The following is a 19,938-nucleotide window of genomic DNA, read 5'->3' on the forward strand; positions in this document are numbered from 1 at the left end:
ACAGACACTGACCCTGTGGAAATAAGTCAACCCAGGTTTTTCTGAGTTGATTTTTTTGGGGGACTAGAAGTTTTAGACTGCATATAGTACAGGAGTAATATGTATAGATGTAAAGAGCAGCATGGGAGTGTTGAGTGTTGGACTAACGACTCTGAGACAGGGTTTTGATTCTTCAGATGAGGCCATGAAAGCCCACGGATGACCTGGGCAAGTCACATGCTCTCAGCATCAGGGAAGGCAATGGCAAGCTCCTCTGAAAAAAATGATAGGTTCACCTTAGGGTTGCCATAAGTCCAAAAATGATTGGACGGGCAACACAACGACAAACAAATGTATGAGTAGTGAGGCGCCAGTGTTTGCTTGGTGTTTATCCTTCAAGAAAATTGCCTCCCCATCTGTACTTGGAGACATGAGAGTATAGGCAAAAACAAGGATGGTAAGGAAAAAAAATCTCACAAAGGGCCAAAGGAAAACCGGGCACAACCTTGACCAATGAAGCCAACTCTAATGCATGCAAGTACCAAGTGCGTGCCAGCAACACCTCCCCTAAAACCCCGCCCCCTTCACCTCCTTCTACGTTTTTTCCATTTAAGGAGGCAAACCCGGATAGTTGGGAAGCCCCTTCATGGGCTTGCCTCAAAGAACTGGCCATACTATTTTTTTGGCTGGGGTGGCGTCTTGACGCCATTCAGGCCTCACACAGCATGGATTAGTAGGAATGGGTAAGAAAGGGGACGAAGAGGTCTGAATGTATCCAAGCGACCACACTCTGATAGTATCCTCTGGATGCAGGCCGCTGCCAGCAAAACTATGTTTCACAAATACAAACAGCATTGTGGTGATTGCAAGCTGTCCTGTTACTCAAGCTGACTTGAATCAGCAACCTGTAACAAAAAATAACACCCCCTCTCACTTCCTTTTCTTGGCAAGAAAAAGTGCTGGTTCCAGTTCCTTTATAACAAGCTATTGTTCTTTAGAAAGCCTGGCACAACGTCTGATCAGGTAGCTGGCTGGCACCAAAGGAAACCAAAGAACAAGCTGACCTGCCACTGCAACACTGCATGGCACACGATTGCAATTTTAGAACAACTGCAACACAGGCTAGGACTCATTTTTCTTCCTTTCCTGCTCAAGATAGCCCTCATCACTTCCCATTACCATTTTTGAGAAGTACTGTAAGGAAATTAGAGGATATTCTGGGGATAATACAGTTATAAAAGTCAGTAACTGGGCAATGTACTTCTGTAACAGAAACATTAATTGGCATGGGGGAAAAAAAAACAGCGACGAAACCACCTACACCACAAACAATAGTTAACAGCAACTTTTTATCAAAAAACAACATACCACAGGTGAGTGAATCAGCCAGCAAGTAAGCCTTGTATAAGTGAACAAAAACATTTTCACCCCGCTAGAGACACTTGAAAGCTTCTTCCAAAATGGAACCTAAGGACTATTCTTTCTTTTTCTTCCAACAGTCTCTACCTTCTTAGGATTTTTCCATTTTGGTGGACAAATATTCTATGGTGTTTTAAAATTAAAAAATACTGGGAAAAATTGGCTAAGGCAGGCTTATACCTGCCCCGACCCCACATTTTGCATTTCATGCATGCTCAAGTAAGGGATTCATAAGGGAGCGGCGGTACTCCGAACCTGTTTGTAGGCAGGCATACACATCTAGAGCAGAGTAGAGTAAAATCCCCTATTTTTTTCAGTCTGTAATGGTATAACTGTATTATTTACTACAGAGATGCTGGCCTGCAAGTCTGACAACTTAAATCGTCTGTGTTTCTCCAGCTATCCTTCCACCATGCTTCTGGAAACCTACTAGCTAAGGACAGAGGATGAAGAAAAGGGGGCAGGAGCATAGAAAGAATGTACAAAAGGAGGCTTCTTTGTCAAGCTTTGTTAACTGGAAGAAGCCTGTACAAGGGTCCTGGAATTTTTTTTTCCACACATGTGAGGGCTTTCTTCAATGCTTTGGGGACGCAAAACAACTGGACCCCAAATGGCGTAATCTTTTAAAAAAATGGGAGGAGGGGAGATCGCAAGATTTACAAAAGATGGGTCCAGGAATAACATCGGCTCCACTCTAGGTTTAAGAACACAGATCCTGCTGACTGAAGTAAATTGCAGTCTATCTAGTTCTACATTTAGTTCACATAAAGTCAACCACGTTGGCTCATGGGAAGCTCCATGTGCCCTTAGATCCCCCGAGTTACCAAAGCCACTGAAGAGAAGTAAAGGGAGATGAGTCCATTGACATCCTAGAAGGATACAGCGTGAGTCTCCCGTAAATCTGGAATTCCTAAATCCGAATTATTTCAAAAATCCACAATCTGTCCCAAAGGAGTAGCTGAGATAGTGACATCTTTGCTCGCTCAAGGTTCCTGTACCATACTTTTGTTGCATGTGCAACTGTTAAAAATGTTGCCATATGAATTACAATCAGGCTAGTGTATAAGTGTAGATGAAAAATAAATGAATTTACATGTTTTGACCGTGGGCCCATTCCAAAATATCTCACTAGGTATATGCAACGAGTCCAAAATCTGGAAAAACTCCAAAATCCCACACTACTTCTGGTACCAAGCATAATTAGATAAGGGAGACTCACCGATCTATGGCGTGTAAACAAGCCCAAATGTGCCATCTGGGCTGAATTTAGGTTGAGGACCGCACAACCACTATGCAGTCCCCTAACCACAGCACGTGTGCAAAGCACTATATATGGGACATCCGACAGCAAACTGCACACCTTATCCACAAAGTGCACCTTGTTCACCGTGACTCCGCCCGGGCGCAAAAATACCTTTTTTTTCCGGTTCTTTTTACTTGTAGTATCGCACGTTTGACAGTGTCACTTTGCTTCAAAGTTAATTAGGGGCATGCTGCCCCTTGGGACAGCCTGTCCAGTCATGTTTTAGGTCTTTAACAATCCAACATCTATGAAACAAAAGGACAAGGCACAGACCTTCTGCTTTGTTCACTGGAATACTTTTTTTTAAAAAAGAACCATTACGAATTATCATGTGTTCACTTTAACTATATGATAATATTACAAACACTATTTCATATAATTCATTTTTATGCCACCTTCCCAAAAGAGGACCCAAGGGGCTCACAATTACATGTAAATATAATTACTTTAAGCGGTTATGATATCATAATGTAATGTTATAGATTTAATTTTGCTAATGTGTATGCCAAAGTATGCTATTCATTCTGATATACGGGAATATAACGATTTATATAACATAATACAAAAAAACATCACTAAGGAATATGTATGTGGGGTATAGAGGAGTCAATGGAGAGTACCATAATTTACCGACGAGTGATGCCAAACTTAGTGTATTGCCACTTTCTTACCTCTTTTTCTAAGTAAGAAATCTTAGATAATATTTCCTTGATGTGCAATGGCAAATTGGTTTAAGTTAACAACTCTCTGCCTAAAGTAGGCAATTTAAAAGCTCTTTAGACAAATCTTGCCAAAAACTTTTAATTGTTTGCCATAAAAAGTTTGTTGAATGATGTACATAACTATAGAAGTGCTACCTTTTTTATTCCACACATAAACATGGGAGTAAAGATGAACAGCAGACTTTTCTATTTTCTACTTTATAATTAGAATTGTCAGACTCCTTCTACGTGTTTCTGGTTTTTGTTTTTTTTAATATACATTTTTTTTGCCTCACAATACAGACCTTTCACTGTTTTGAGACAACTTAGCCAAAGCAATGCTGGGTTTACATGTGGTGGTTCTTTGACATGACTTCTGCAAAACTCTCCCAGGTGCTTTGTGAGGTTAGGGCAACACCAAGAGTCCACCAGAGAGCAAATCAATATATTTGTGTTGCTTGATTTCCACCAAAATCCCCACTACGTTAGCTGAAGATGGGGCTGAGGGTTGGGTAGATAAAAGAACATGGCAATATTTTCCACAATAAAACAACGCTTCTTTTGCCCCCTAAAAACTCATGACAGTTAATGAACCATTTCTTGAAAAACTAATGCAAACTATAGAACAATTCCCCATATCTACTACTAAAGAGTATGAGGTAAGGTTTTTCTTTGCAGACTATTACTCTTTTAAAATAAATGGTTTATTTCCGCCCATGTCCCTTTTCCCCCCCCCCCCACCGGTTAAGAAACATGCTGAATCAAAGTAAATCTGAAACTGAAGAAAGAAAAAAAAAAAAAAAACCCACAGAAAAAACAGGTTAAGAAAAGAAAAACTGGTGATACTCTCACCCCAATTTGTACTGAGGATCAGAATACAAGCATCACACAATAATGTTTTTCTTTCTTTCTTTTCTTTTTGAAAATAAATTCATAATCTTTGGGAATCCACTGGATAAAGCATAGAGAACTGCCCAGTGAACAGTTAGAAGCAGAGGGATGACTGGCCAGGCTGTATCTCTGTACACTGCAAAAGTTACTTCACTTTAACGTCCATGGCTCAATGCTATGGATTTCTGGATTGTATTTTTGTGAGATATTGCCCTTTCTGACAGAGAGCTCCGCGGCCCCAAGCAAACTACAACACAGACCAGCCGTGATGGAGCCATGACATTAAAAGTGGGGTAAAACTGCATTAATTCCTGCAGTGTAGCAAGCCCAGATTTCTGAATATTCGACTTTCTCCAGCATATTATCCACTCTTACAAGCATTACAAATAATGTTTTTCTATAGTCTTCTTTATCTGCACAAAGTTCAATGTATGGTGAAAAAATATGGTCTGAAATCTCTTTTAGTCCGACGGGATAAAGACCTTCATCCCATTAGATCTATCTAGGTCCGTTTCACATGGAGCTCTACTGCACAGATATTGTTGACCAAACGCCCGAAAGTGCGGAGTGGGATCATCCATTCGTGCTTCTAAAATTAATTGAGGAATTTCACTGTTCTTCTGTCGATGAATTCATGGGAAAACCATTTTGTATAAGGAAAATCCCGTATACAAAAGGCTCTCCGCAAGGATTGTGATGGAGAACAGCGACGCGCTCAGAAGCGTGACTGGCAATCCACTTCCGCACTTCGGAGCGTGGGCAACATTTAGGCCTGATTACCACGCTTAAGTCACTCGTGTGAAAGGATCCTATGTGTTGACGCAACATACAACAATTAAATGATGGGCTACTCTAGTTTGGACAAACTAATGAAATGCCAACAATTTTTTTGCCACCATTGGTTCACACAGTGAGGCATGTTCTACACAGTGTTTTCCCACCGTGGTTCCCACATTCGTGGACGCCTTCCAGACACTGCCATTGAACAACATGGCGGGGCTCAGGAAGGAAATCTTCAGAACCTCTAGATTACAGGTTGGGAACAATGAACACATGTGGCCAGAGTTGGGGGCATGTCGCCACAATTCCTAACACACATATCTCTGGTAACTTGACTATGTGAAAAAAATTCATATCTTTCTTATAGGCTTTGGTCAAAAACCCAGCAGACTATTCCTAGATGTATCTGATGGCTTGATGAAAATATGCATTACATTGCCGTCTCCCAACAAGAAACTGGTAAACCCAAAGACTGCGCTAAAAAATGCTACTCCATAATATTCAGCTAAGATACTTCACCCAGCTTTTATTAAAATCATTAGAAGATTGCAGAACACTTCAATACTAGGAATTTGATAGAAATCAGGACAGTAGCAAAGCATCGGCTATTCAAAGCTCTGGCAAAATCATTAGATGTGGAACAGGGGCTGGACAGCACTTGCCTTCTGAATGATCCCTAATATGAATGCAGACAATTTTTTCATTCCATCCACAACACACACTACAAATCCTGGAGGCAACAGCTAGATCGTCTGAACAATGCACTTCGGGGCCTAGATTCACAGAACGTCATGTTTTTTAACTACTGTCCTCACCTTGGGATGTCACTCCAAAGACAGAAGCTTAGCCAGTGGTTGGGGATTGTGGATGGTGAAATCAAATCATGAAGCAGGTTTAAAATCACGTTCTACCATACGTCGGCCTTTGTTATCTGCTGAGGTTGATTCCAGACATCCATGGAATCAAATCTGTGGTACTCAAGTCCATTAAATAATGGCATAGTAAATTGTGTCCCTTATATAAAACAAATCAAAGTTACTATTGGAATTTAAAATCTGTTTTGAATAGTTTCGAGTCATGGATACTAGAAACTGTGATACGTAAGCCACTAGACGAATAATACACAGACTCATGATGAGTTTTCCATTGCAATCACCCTATAAAGGTCTGGAGCAAAAGATTTTAGCTATAGTTTATTATATATATTGTTGCATTTATTCCCCCCCCCCGTATTACTGAAGCTGTGTTTGAGGGTTCCCATGGTTTGTCACTCAGTAATTGACCCAACCAACACAAGCTCAGCAAGGTGTGACCAATGTGTCGTCCTCCATTTCTGATGCATTTTGATTCTATAGGCTCAAATTGCAGTGCTATAACCTTTGGGGGCTGCAATGATTCCTAAATCTTGGTTTTATACCTTATTTTTGTGGAAGTAGGAAAATAGAAAATACTTTCAAGATGAGGCAGCTCAAAGTCCGTTAAATAAAAGGCTTTAACTGAAAATGGAACATCTAAAAAATGAAGGCTTAGAAACACATAGATAAAACACGATGAATCACAGAGATTACTAAATCAGTTTTTTGTCATAGAATAAGGAAATTACAAAACGTAGCCCTATCTGTTCTGATCTTTGCAAGTCTTTTCTCAAAAAGATAAAAGACTTCCTTTTGCAATAAACAACTCGTATAAGAAGAATCAGAATCATAAGTTGGAAGTACCACAAGGTCATGTAGTCCAAGCCCCCACCCTGCAGAATACACAGCTAAAACAATCCTGAAAGAATAAGACAGATACATTCTCACAGGCTTTTTTCCACTCTATTTCAGAGTACAATCATATCTCTTTTAAATGGTAGCATTGCAGGTATTTTTCCTTTGTGGTCTGATATTAAAACTGACTAAACATTTATGTATTTTTTTAAAAAATCTTTCTGGGAAAATACCGTAAGTGACAAAATTGCTGAAGTCCCAATCTGGGGGGAAAGGTTGGTATAAAAATAATGATATGTGATGATGATGATGATTATGAGATATATGATGAAAATTTCATGGTAAAAGGCATGTAGAAAATGTGACATTCTACATAATAAACTCTGACAATACACACACACCACACTACCACAATAAGATGTACTAACAACATTAATTAAAGGCATCAAAATTCTTGCAAGTAAATTTGAAAGAAAAATATAAGCAATCAAGGATCCCGATTTTGTTTGAATTTCAAGACGAGTTATTTTAACTGATACTATTTTAAACGAGTTTCTAATAACCATAATATTAGCAGTTCTGGTTAAGTGAGAAATTGTCCAAAAATTTTTTCCATTAAATTAGATGCTTACAATCTCAGCCGTACTTTGTATTCTATTCTGCACCTTTGGTAGTATCCGGTTCAATTCAGCCTCTGAAAGGTTCCCGTACACAGTTAAAAGTGGCTTTCTAATCTGGTGCATTATTTACTTCTGCAGTGTAAATATAGCTACACCAGAATGTTGCAACCATTATAATTCCGCCTTGGTTAATAGAGATGCTAAATCTTCAAGCAGCTGCATTGAATCAGCAAGACAAGTGAGTGACAACTGTGTGCGTTGATTCATATTCTTCGAAGGTAAAGCATCCCAGAAACCTGCTGTGTTCACACTACTTGGATAACCAATGTAAAGTATTAAACTGCTACTCTGAGAGTGTACTACAAAAATACTATTTGTTAAGGACAATGCAAGAACATCAACAACCACAATCTGCAAGGAGTACTCGCTATGAATCTTTGGGGAGCCAATCAGAGATCTTTCAGCGACATATCTACACAAGTACATTTAACTGCAATGACTGCATCCTGGGAATCCTGTGAAATTTTCCACAGAAGCGCTCCAAGTGACCCCCAAATGACAACCCCAGAGTCCATAGGACAACCGCAATGGCAGTTAAAGTAGAATTAAAAAAATGAGTCTTCAGCAAAAATTTCATTGCTTTACAAGCGTGGAAAACACAGAATCTAGATGTTTATCCACGAATGCTCTTAAAGAGCTACTATTATCCAGTGTACTCACTACAGCCTCCTGTTCAATGCGGATGGCATTTAAGGAACGAACTCGCTTTTGCCTGAAATTCTAAATCAACCCCTCCTTAAAACTGCTCAATCCCAGCAGCAACAGGAGGCACAGAGGAGTCACACTGGAATAGTACCTCTTTAAGAGCTCGCTGATAAACACCATAGAGTTGAAAGAACCACAATGCATATACTCCAAACATATGCCATGCAAGAATTCACTACTAAAGTACCCGAAGATAAAACCAAGATAAGCCATCCTACCTCAAACCAACAACCTCACAAGGTTGTTCAAGGAAAAAGAGTGGGAAAAGGTTTACAAACTCAACCTAAGTGTTTTAGGAAGACAAGACCAAAATGTGTAATAAATTCATGCATACTCTTTGAAAATTCTGGAGTTGTTATGAAGCCATATCCAAAATGTGCTTAAAAACTGATCAATGAGGAATGGGATGCAGGATTGCACCTTCTTGTAGAAAACTGAGATTTATTCATGTGGTTTGTTGGACCAGACCAACTTTCCATTAGTAAGAATAATTATCAAGGCTAGGAAGAAGCAAAATTAAAAATTTGCATGTTGTGTATGGAATACCATAAACAGCAAAACTGAGCCGACTTTGAAAGTTTACATATTGCCATAAAACACTATGCAAGTGCTTTTTTATTAAATAACTTGGATACATTGTAAGTAGCATCAGGATCAAACATGATCAGAATGGGGACTGCAGTCAAGAGATCAAAGAAGATTAAAATATGAAGGCAAAATGAAAGAACCTGAAAAAAAATTTAAAAAGTGCAATATATACAACTGAAAAACAATAAAGTTTAAACAGCCAATTCATTGTATCCCCATCTCCATGTAAGGATAAGAGAGCTGAAAATTAATAAAGCAGATAGGAAGAAATCAATTCAATTGAAAATGGTGCTGGAAAGAGTGCTTAGGATTTTGTGTCATAAGCCAAAAAGACAAACAAATGATCCTTGACAGATCAGCCAGAAACTCCCTGAGGATCAAACAGGCTTCAACTTGGCCACATCAATGAAAGGCATGATTCATATATTAAAGACAATAAATGCTAGAAAGGTGAGAAGCAAAAGAGAGAAGCCATATCTAGATGGAGGAACTCTATTATGGGAGGTCACAGTAATGAAATTTGCAGGACTAGCAAGCAATGGAGGTTTAAAAGTCTTGGAATGTCTCTCCCAGGATATGCCATGAGTCAAGACTGATCGATGTGGTTAACAACAAAAATGTAATGACAGCAATGGTAATCAGTATCCACGTGACTGGGTGTGAAGCCTGGCCTGTTCATGATATTTGTATGATAGCAATGCAACCGCTGTGCACATATGACATAATTGTATGTGACATAAAATGCATTTACACAACAAGTGAAAGCAATGATTAAAAGAGAATGAAAAGTTTTGCAAGAAGCACTGCTGGGGATGGAAGAGGAATCATTTCTCAAAAAACACATCTTTATATTCAAAAGGTTTGCCGAAAAATGGGAAACACTTTTAGTCACTCTGCTCTGTATGATTACCTGATCGAACTGACTTAGGTGTGCAACTGATGTATGATAATTATAATTTTAAAATCCTACACTAAGAGCACCCAACAAGAAGGCTAAATGTTACAAAACTACAGTTCCAAATTCCATAGCATGGACCATGCCGTTAAAATGTGTCAAATTGGATTAATTTAATGCAGGTGAATACAGCCTAAATGATGATATGGACACAAAACGGAAACAAGATTATTTGAAACCTGTAAAGCAGAGGTGAAGAAGTAGTGTTTGTATTGTCTTGTCAATCATTAATTGCACTGCACCCTAGTGAAATCTAATGATTAGATTCTCATGATTCTTGACTTTCATCTTTCTGCTGGCTTGCATACCATGGGAGGGACAGAGTGCTGCAATTTCCCCAAATCTCTCACCCTTTCCGTTCACCACACAAATGGGCTGATTGCGCCCCCCTTGACCAGAATAAGGTCTGCTCTCTCGTCATGGGAAACACTGATCTCACCAGTAACAACGCCTACATTCTTGCTACACACACACCATTAAAAAAACACAGAGAAGGAGGCTAAAAAGGAATTGACTCATTCACTTTGACACTTTATCATTTCTATACATGCACACATGCACACACTCCACCACACACAAACACACAGGCCAACTTGTAATTTGTATCTTGCTAGGAAAATCCAAGAAATTTGTGAAATACTGCTAACAAGAATTACTCGCTGTCTTTTAGTCTTCAAAAAGATCCTGAAACATTTGTAGGGCATTATTAATCTATTATATCTACTGTATCTATATAATCTGCCCATCTATAATTGTAAATAACAGATACACAGAAAGATAGGGCAGATTGCTTTCTATAGAATCATAGGTTTATCAGACGAGCCTTAAAGAGGTACTAATTCCATGTGACTTCCTCTAGCTGCCCCTTTGCATTCTGGGATTGGCAGTTTTAGGAGAGGGTAATTTAAATTCTCAGGCAAGAAGTTCATCTCTTAAAACTGCCAATCCCACAATGCAACGGAAGCTGCGAGAGGGTCAAACTGAATATAGCCTTTAAGAGCATAGTGTGTAAACATCATAGAGTTGAAAAGAAACCGCAAGGCCATCCAGATCCACTCCTGCATGCAGGAAAATTTCAGTTTTTTTATAACTCTAGAAAGCTAATGTTAAACCAGGATTCAAATTCCAAGAAGTTTATTTCAACTAAACGGAGAAGAATTTCTGTCCAGGTGGTTCCATTGCATCCTTTCCTTTCAAGATTGTGGAAGATTTGTTTATAGATAAGGCGGTGTTTAATGACTAGGACTCAGAAAATCAGATCCCTGTTTTCCACGGGCAAAACCCAATGGGCAGTCAAAATCTCTCATAGCTTCATGAAAACTCACTCAGAACAATCTTGCCAAGAAAACCCTTATAGGTTTACCATAGGGTGATCAAAAATACTTTGAAGGCACATAACACCACACCACAATCAACAAAAAGAGAATAATAGAATCTCCTCCACCCCAAAAATGTTCAGCCAAAAGCATAACAACTTACTGGATGGCCTAATTTCAATGCTTGTACAGAAATCACTCATATTTATTTATTATTGTTTTACAATAATTTATAGCTCCACTTCAGACTCTTAAAGGCTCTGAAAGCATTTTGATTTTTATTTTGAGTCCTATTTTTAAAAAGTCAGATAAGGTTTATTCTATGTGGACAGATACAGTATTAAACACATCCATACATGTTGCGCACAATCCCACTCAATTTCCCCATTATTTCACTAGGCACACTCTCTTCTGTCTTAGGGACATTTTAAATGCTTAGTGTGGGTCCAAAAATGATTCCTCTAAAATGGTGATAACTGTCATGTAACAAGCTTTCATATCAGTATGACTCTCCCTATCCTTCTTTTCAACCCGTTGTTTTTTTTGTCTTCAAATTTCTGACTTATGAAGATTCTCTCTAGAGTTTTTCGTTGGTGTTTTTTATTCAGAGGAGGTTTGCCAGTCTCTTTTCTTTGAACATGGTTTTTCTTGACATAGAATTCCCTGAAAAGGCTGAGTGGTGACTTGCCCAAAGTGACATGGGTTTTCATTGCAGAGCCCTGGTGGTCGCAGTGGTTAAAGTCTGTTACTTAGTCCACTCACTCCCAAAACAAAACCAACCAACCAAAACCAAACAAACAAAAAAAAAAAAAACCCATAATATGCGAAGTTCAAACCACAAAAGGTCTCCAAACGACCAGGCTTGTTATCCTTCTGAGTGGCAAAATATACCCAAAGTTGGGTTCAATTAGCTTATACTTTTAAATGCTTAGGGACCCCGGGTTACAAGAAGATTGTTCCGCCCGCTTGCGTAACCCGGTACGTCGTAGCCGAATGTCATAGGCGCTAATGGGAAAAAGCCTCGGCGCTAGCGCGCTCCATTAAAACAGCGCCGGGGTTTTTCGTAACCAAAAACCCTCGTAAGCCGAAACAATAATCCTAGGGATTTATCGTATCCGAAAATTTCGTACCGGGTATTCGTAACCCGGGGGAAATCATTGTCCAATGGTCACTCTTTCTTTCCGAATCCACAAAACCAATTTCTTACCATTCCAGTTCAGTTCTTGGGGGATTTGCCATGACATTGGGGTTAATACTGACAAAACTGAACATGAAACAGCAGTTTTGATGCGTAGCAAAGAAGAGAATGCTGTTTTAGACTGCATAAAAATCATATTTCAAGCTGAGGGAAATAATATTCTATATATCTGCACTGGTCAGGCTCATCTGGAGTACGTATTCCTTTCTGGGTCAGCTATTTCAAAAGGATATAATACAAGCTGTAGTAGGTTCGTAAAGTTCAAAAAAATGCAAGCGTATGAGAAAACATAATTGAAAGGCTGAAGGAGTAAGCAGGTTCAGCTGGTGAAGATAAGACTGAATTGATGACAAACTGCACTCTTTAAATACCTTTAGAGCTTGTCACAGATAGACAGGGCAGGGTCTTTATGTGCAGAAAGTAGGGGGAGGACAAGTATAGTAATGTTTAATTACAGTGAGTAGAATTTGATTTAGAATTATAAGACATTGACATGAAGCAGTCAGTAATGAAGCCAACGCTCAAAGGGGTGGTTGTGGATTCTTCTGCTTGAGGTCTTAAAAAACAACAACACGGCAGTGTCGGCTTGGGATGCTTTAGCTAAGAAATCCTGCACTGAGCAGGGGGCTGGAGTTGATGTCCCAGAAGTCCATTCCACTCTATGATTCTATGTCTGTCTCTCAACAAAGTGCACTGCTAAGATCTTAAAGAGACGGAGAGGGAACCTTTTCTGCCTTTCACATGAAGCTTTTTTAAAGGGAATTTTTTCCAAGGTTGGGGGGGAGAGAGTTCGCTAACATTGGAGTTTAACCATAATCGCATAGTCTCTCGTGCGTGGGATTTGTTTGGCTTGCTCAGAATAAAACTGGATTGAAAGCACATATTTTGATGAATTATTGTTTGGTTATAAAACTATAAACATTGACAGACCATAACAAACCAGTTTTTTCATCGAGTGCTTATAGACAACCCAATATTTAGAACAGGGAATAAGGAAAGTTGCATAAAAGTGACAGGCTTGGCAGCTGAATCTGTTTCAAATACGGCAATGGGCTCCAGCACACTAAGACCCTAATGATAAAGATATACAACGGAGCACTAAAGTAGAACGACCAAGCCATGTATTCCCCAATCACATGTATGGATGTGAGAGCTAGGCTGTGAAAAAAGTGGTAAGAAGAAAACCAATTATTGAGATGTGGTGCAAAGAAAGCGAAGATACTGGGTGTATCCAAAAAGAACAAACAAATGAAGTTTCCATTAAACAGATCAAACCTGAACTCTTTCCTGGAACCAAGATGAAAAAATGGAGCTCCATACTTTTTGCCACATCATAAGTTTGAATAACTGTAAAGAACAAAATTTACATAGCAGTGATAATTTCACACAGTAATGGACAGGAGTTCTTGAGATGTTTAATCTACAGAGTCAGCATGAGTCAGGGCAACTCAGGGCATACAACACAACACAATGTTTTAGTCTGTTCTAGTATGAAATGGGCCACCGTTGTCGGTCTGTTCACACCAAACCAGGGGTTTGGCCTGCATAACAATTCAGTCTTCCCTGCCAAAGGGAGAGGTAGGCCATAGTTGGCTTGTGCAGACATGGCCTGGATTATGCAAAAAAAAGGTGAAACTCAGAAGATAATACTCCATATTCTGTCTTTGCTCAGTTTTTTTAACTTTTTCATCATTCTTGGAATGGAACTTGGAATGCTTGGTCAATGGACTGAAATGGAAAGAGTGCCTTGGGTTCTATAATGGGAAAGGTGTGATATTAATTTAAAGAGGATGAAAGAAGAAGGAAGGGCCTCAGTAGCTTGGAAAGGCCTCAGGATGGTGTAATTCCTCTTCCACCCACTTAACAACTATATCCATGCACACACTTTCCAACCTTCCCTCACGGTAAACATCCTCCAGGAAATGCACTGGAGCCATAATGCAAATCTGCCAGTTCCAATGAATTTAAACAGAGCCCATCAAGACCGGGAGAAGCAGAAGGAAGTTAAACCACTTTGTAGGATTGGAATTGCTCTTCTCTACAGCTCTCATCATTTTCACACGGTGTCTCCTGGAATCTGCCATGCTCCAATCTTCCAGGTGTGATTTCCAATGAGCTCAAAGACAATTTAAGCAATTAAGATAAAAAACAGAAAGGAAAAGCTCAAATGCTGCAGTCTTGTTGACCTGAAAGCAAGCAAGAGGCACAAAAGAAATACTGCTAAATCTGACAGCCAATTGCAAACAGGGACATAGAAGCTTTTTTGCTGGCATGTAGGAGTAAATACCTGAAACGTGACCCAACCTCCTCCATATGGTTTTGGACTCTAGCCACCAGAATTCCTGACTGTTGAACAAGCTACTGGGACTTTGGAGGTGCAGTCCAAACATTTGGAGGACTAAAGTTTGAGGACCCCTGCCCTGAAGTCCATTGTCTTGTGAACTAAAGGTGGCAAGCTCTGGTTAGCCTTGGATGGGAACCATGAATTCTATACCGTCATCGCCTATCAACTAATGGCAACCCCAAGAATTCATATGGTTTCTTAGGCAATGAATATTCAAGAAGTTATTTTAACCGATACCTTCCTCTGAAATATAGCCCACAGTATCTGATTAATTGTGGTTCCATCAAAAGTACTAACAAGAGCTAACACTGGGTAGGTTCCAAGAATCAATGGAACGGTATTTAGGGTAATTTAAGCTATAGGTTCAGCTAGGTTGCAAAGTTGAAAATTACTGAAAGCACCCAACAAGCACTATCCAACTGAATAATGACTCTTGCTAGACATACTAGATTAAGAGTTTTTGGGAAAGCACCTTCAGATTAACGTCCAAGCTGCTACAGATTTCTGGGCGTGAGGTCCAAAAAAGTAACTTTCCACAACCCAAAAGATATAATGATCTCTCCTGCAATAATTATTGCAATATGATCAAACAGGCTTGTAATCAAGCACATCTGTAACAGCCATTTTGAAAAAGCAAGAAGACCTCTGAGAATTATAAAGGAAAATAACTTTCTTTCTTTTTTTTTACAAATTTTCTTATTTTTTAAGACATCAATACATATCAATAACAGCAATATATTCAGTTTCCTTGTTGTTACATCTGAAGCAGTTGACATTACCCATTCTGTCATTTTTAAACGTAACCTTGAAATGAAACTGCCATTCATCCTCCTTCACAAAAGACTGCCAACAAAGCTGCAACTGAAAAGCTTTGCCACCCAAAACGAGGGGGCCCCTTGCAATGTAAACTCCTGAGATTTCACCAGTTTTACTCTCTGCCTCCCCCTTCTGCCCCCCTTCTTTCTGATTCATCAAAAGCCTTGAAGAAATTCATCCATCCTTCACTGGGTAATTTTATCCCAGCAGATAAGAATCTCTACAGGCTCACATATGGAGGGCGCATTAGAGCACACAGAAATGAGCAGGAATTATTTGCTTTGCAAGAGTAACCGAGGAGTCACAGCAGGGAATCAGCAACATCAAGTGGCCAGGGAGGTGGGGGAATTACAGGGACGACTTGATAATAACATGCAGTGCAATTACACCCAGTCTTAGGCACAGTCCCTGGCGCATGGAAAACATACGCAAAATAGAATAATGAGCTTCGAGGGCATTTGGGGCAAAACACCTTCTCAAAGCGTAACCCACAGCATCAGCAGGGCTTCAAAATGTGCTTCTGTATAAAATACCAAAACAAATCATACCAGCCATAGTACAATGTGGGCCCTGTACCCTCTGGGATTTGGTTTCCAAGAACAAAACCCGTGCATACAAAATCTGTGAATGCTTAAGTCCCATTACATGCAATGGTTAGTAAAAAGTGTCCCTTGTAAAAAAAAAAAAATCAAGTTTGTTATGGCATTTATTTAAAAAAAAACAAATTTTTCAAGCTGCAATAGTTGAATAATCTTGTATCCATAATCTGAGATATTGGGGGGGGGGGGCGGTTGTATTAATCTGAATTTCTCTGTATGGTGTGAAAGTAGATTAGTGAAAATGATGGCAGAAAATGAATAACACATTTGAAACAGTGCTGGAGGACAGTTCTACAGAAACCAAAACCATTTAAAAAGTACAAATATTGCATCTTAGATCAAATCAAACCTATCTCTCAGTAAAGCAAGAATTGACTAAACTGAGGCTCAGTTTGGAATGTATCCTGAGACAGGAAAACATGTTTGGCAAAAATATCATAATGCATTGGAAAGTATAAGCTTTGCAAAAAGAAGGCAATAGAAAAGAGGAAAACAAGCTTCACAAGGGGTTGATTCTATCATATCCATCCCTCTGGTGTAAGGACCGGAGCAAGCAGTTTCATGAACGGATCTTTGAGAACTTCTCACTCATTTTCAAGTCTCATCATTCTGACTTATGGGACCCAAGCAAATGTATCATGGTTTTTTTTCAGAGAGTAATTTACCTTTGCATTCGCTTGGACTGAGAATTGTGGTTACTTTGCTCAAGGCACCCAACAAGTTTTCCATGGCCAAGCCAAAAGGGATTCAACCCTGATCTTTAACACATTCAACACACTACAACACACTGCTGTGTGTGTGCCATAACAAGGCTCTATAAATCAAGTCACTCATGACCAATGACAAAAGATATTTAAATATCCACACAAACCCAGTTGCTGTATAAAATTAACAAAATGAGTAAATTAAACATCTTTGTATGAATTAATCAGATTTTGCTATTCGCACTGAAATAAACGCATCCAAAGCATTAATAGCTTGGAAGACGCTGGTCAAGTTTTACCTCATAGCTACCAACTAGACATGCTTCCATGCTCAACATGTCTTAATTGAGCTTTTACTAGACACTAACCACATTCTTGAATCTTTCCTCCTGTAACCAGAGTGCCAAATTTGATCAGATTTTAAAATCAGAGACTAAGATTCTAAAGGTTCAATTCTCAGCAGATACCCGATTCTTGCTTGAGGTGGGAAATCTCAAAAATAACCAGGTAATTTGCATACATTAGATTAACCTCACACATACTATACTGAAGAAAGCACTGGTTGTTTTAAGGGTCATGCTAATATCTCAAAATTACAAACTTTTTTTTTTGGTTTAAGTTACCACTACGGTCAATCTACATCTCCCACTATAGGGTTGCCTAAAACCGGATGCAAAACCGAGGTTTTCCCGGTTTTGGCTGCACCTGCCGGTCCGGTCACGGCACGGGTGCAGCCAAAAACCGGGAAAAGCCCGGTTGCAGCGGGGTTGCAAGGCAACCCTGGGGCCTCGCTGCCCTCCTCCTCCTCCCCCGCGCATGGCCGTGCGGAGGAAAAGGAGGGCAGCGAGGCCTGGTGCGGAGGAGGCTGCAGGGAGGCGGCGCTTCTTGGGCGCAGCCGTGCCAACCTCCCCGCCTCCCTGCAGCCTCCCCCCCTCCTTCTTGGTCCCAGCGGGGGCCAGGAACGAGGAGAGGCCGCGGCGATCGCCGCCGGCCTCTTCCCCTCCTTCCTGGTCCCAGCCGGGGCCAGGAAGGAGGACAGGCCCCGATCCTGGCCTCCGATCGCGGTGAGGCCCGGGGCCCAGGCGGGGAGGGAAAGCCTCCTTAAGTGTAGGCTTTCCTTCGCCGCTTGGCCTCTGCTCCCCGCTGCGATCGCCAGGGAAAATGTAGGACAGAATTTTCAAATGTAGGGCACATTTTTGTGTGTCCTACATTTGAAAATTTTGTCCTACATTTTTTCGGTTTTGAGGTCCGGCGCTATGGCAACCCTACCCACTACTCCACGAAACTTTCCAAACATTATTTTCCTGTAATATTAGTGCTGAGTGGATTGGGTCTAGACTTTCCTTTGAAAACAATCTATGGCATCCCTTGTGGATGGAAATTGCTGCATTTTATCAGTCTTTCCCTCCAGAATCAAAAATATCTTTGCTCTCTAGTCTAATTAGAATCACTGGGGGTTCTGTAGGGAGCTTGCCTCAATTATCTTGAAGGGCTCATTTGTTTTCCTCTGAAATGCTATTAACAGAGGATATTTTTAATTTCTCCCACTCAGAATAAGCACTATCAACCCACTTGCCATGAATCAAGTCAGATGTCTGTTTTTTAAAAGTAGAATGTAGATGATCATAAAGATCTGTGTATAGTTTCAGAGTCACCCTGATGGAGTAATCTAGGGTATACGCACATATTGTTGTTGCTGTGTGCCTTGTTTCTGACTTATGGCAACCCTAAGGTAACCCTAACATGGGGTTTTATTGCATCTGAGGAAGTAGACTGAAGTCTACGAAAGCTCATGCTGCCAATTTCTTTCTTTCAGTTAGTCGCAAAGGTGCTACAAGATCTCTCTACGTACATGGGATTTTATTGTCATTCTAAAAACTATATTGAGCAAAGCATAGCCTGTAAACCACCACCTTGTTTTCCCAGACACTCAAAAGTGGTAGGAAAAATAAAAAATAAAAATCTGATCTATACTGCTGAAATTCAGTGGCAAATTGCTAAATGTCTTAACACAGTGTAAATGACTAATCTAATCAATTGCTAATCTTAAATGCAAACCACACAGGGCCATTGACTAACCTAGTCAATGAGCTTGTCAATTACCAGTCAAGCAGAAATCTTGGCATTGTAAGCATTTCAAAGCATTTTTCCAGTTAAGTGGAACAGGAAACCTTTAATTTGCTGCTTCTGTTGCCACTGCTACTATCTGTGCTACCACATCATAGTAATTTGTGTGCATGTACATAGGCTATATTTCAGAGGAAGGAACTAGTAAAACCACCTCTGAGTATTCCTTGCCTTAAAAAACACTATGAAATTCATGGGGTAGCCATCCGTTAACAGACTACTTGAAGGCACTACTGCACACACACATACATGTGCTTTCAAATGGCAACACCATGAATTTCATAGGATTCTTTTAGGCAAGGAATACTCAGAGGTGGTTTGCCATTTCCCTTCTCTGAAATATAAGCTCCAGCACCTGGTAATTCTTGGCAGTCTCCCATCCAAATACTAACCATGGCACACCTTGCTTAGCTTCCAAAATCAGACAGGAGCTGGTAATTCAATTGATTTAAAAATCAACATTTATAGAGTGATTTTATTTGTGTATATATAATACTTTTCTTATATGTTGATCTTAATGGAAATAGAATGTATGTAATAATATTTAAAGAAATAAAATAAATCAATATTTTCAAATGGCCATTAATTTATTCTTAGCAGATTAGGGAATGGGATTTCATTCCTTAACAATAAACTTTTTGGTTATATTTAAATACATATACTTTTAATGTTTGTATTAAAAAAAGCATATTTCTCCATTTTAACATATTCTACTTGCCTATCTATTTTTCTTAATTTATCTACTTTTACATTGGATTGCTTTTGAGTTGGGAACATAAGAAAATTTATTCTACCTCTCCCAGAGTATGCTCCCCTTTTGTATTTGGCATCCCCCCCTGTTGTGGTGAGATACCAAAGTATTTCCAATCATTGTCCCTTCAGGCTGCGAGGAAAGCCTTCCTCTTTGCAAGACTGAACATCCATCTGTCTTGTGTTACTAAGGGGAGATATATGAAAATTCCATTTGCTAACCGTTTATGTTTTTGTGAAGCATCCCCAGATACCCTACAACATATTGTCTTTCTTTGCCCATTGTATCAAAAACCGAGAAAGAAATTGATAATGAAACTGATGGAGATGAATTACTGTGTAATGGATATAACTTTAGTGCATTTATTGGAGGA

The 19,938-nt window shown here is 39.6% G+C and overlaps 1 protein-coding gene across 1 annotated transcript in view; it reads right to left on the minus strand.

Annotated features, from left to right (window-relative positions):
• WASHC5 (WASH complex subunit 5) overlaps positions 1-19,938 on the minus strand; it is a 76,862-nt gene that overhangs the window by 40,939 nt on the left and 15,985 nt on the right.

The sequence above is a fragment of the Sceloporus undulatus genome, chromosome 4, assembly GCF_019175285.1.
Source record: "Sceloporus undulatus isolate JIND9_A2432 ecotype Alabama chromosome 4, SceUnd_v1.1, whole genome shotgun sequence".
NCBI lineage: Eukaryota > Metazoa > Chordata > Lepidosauria > Squamata > Phrynosomatidae > Sceloporus > Sceloporus undulatus.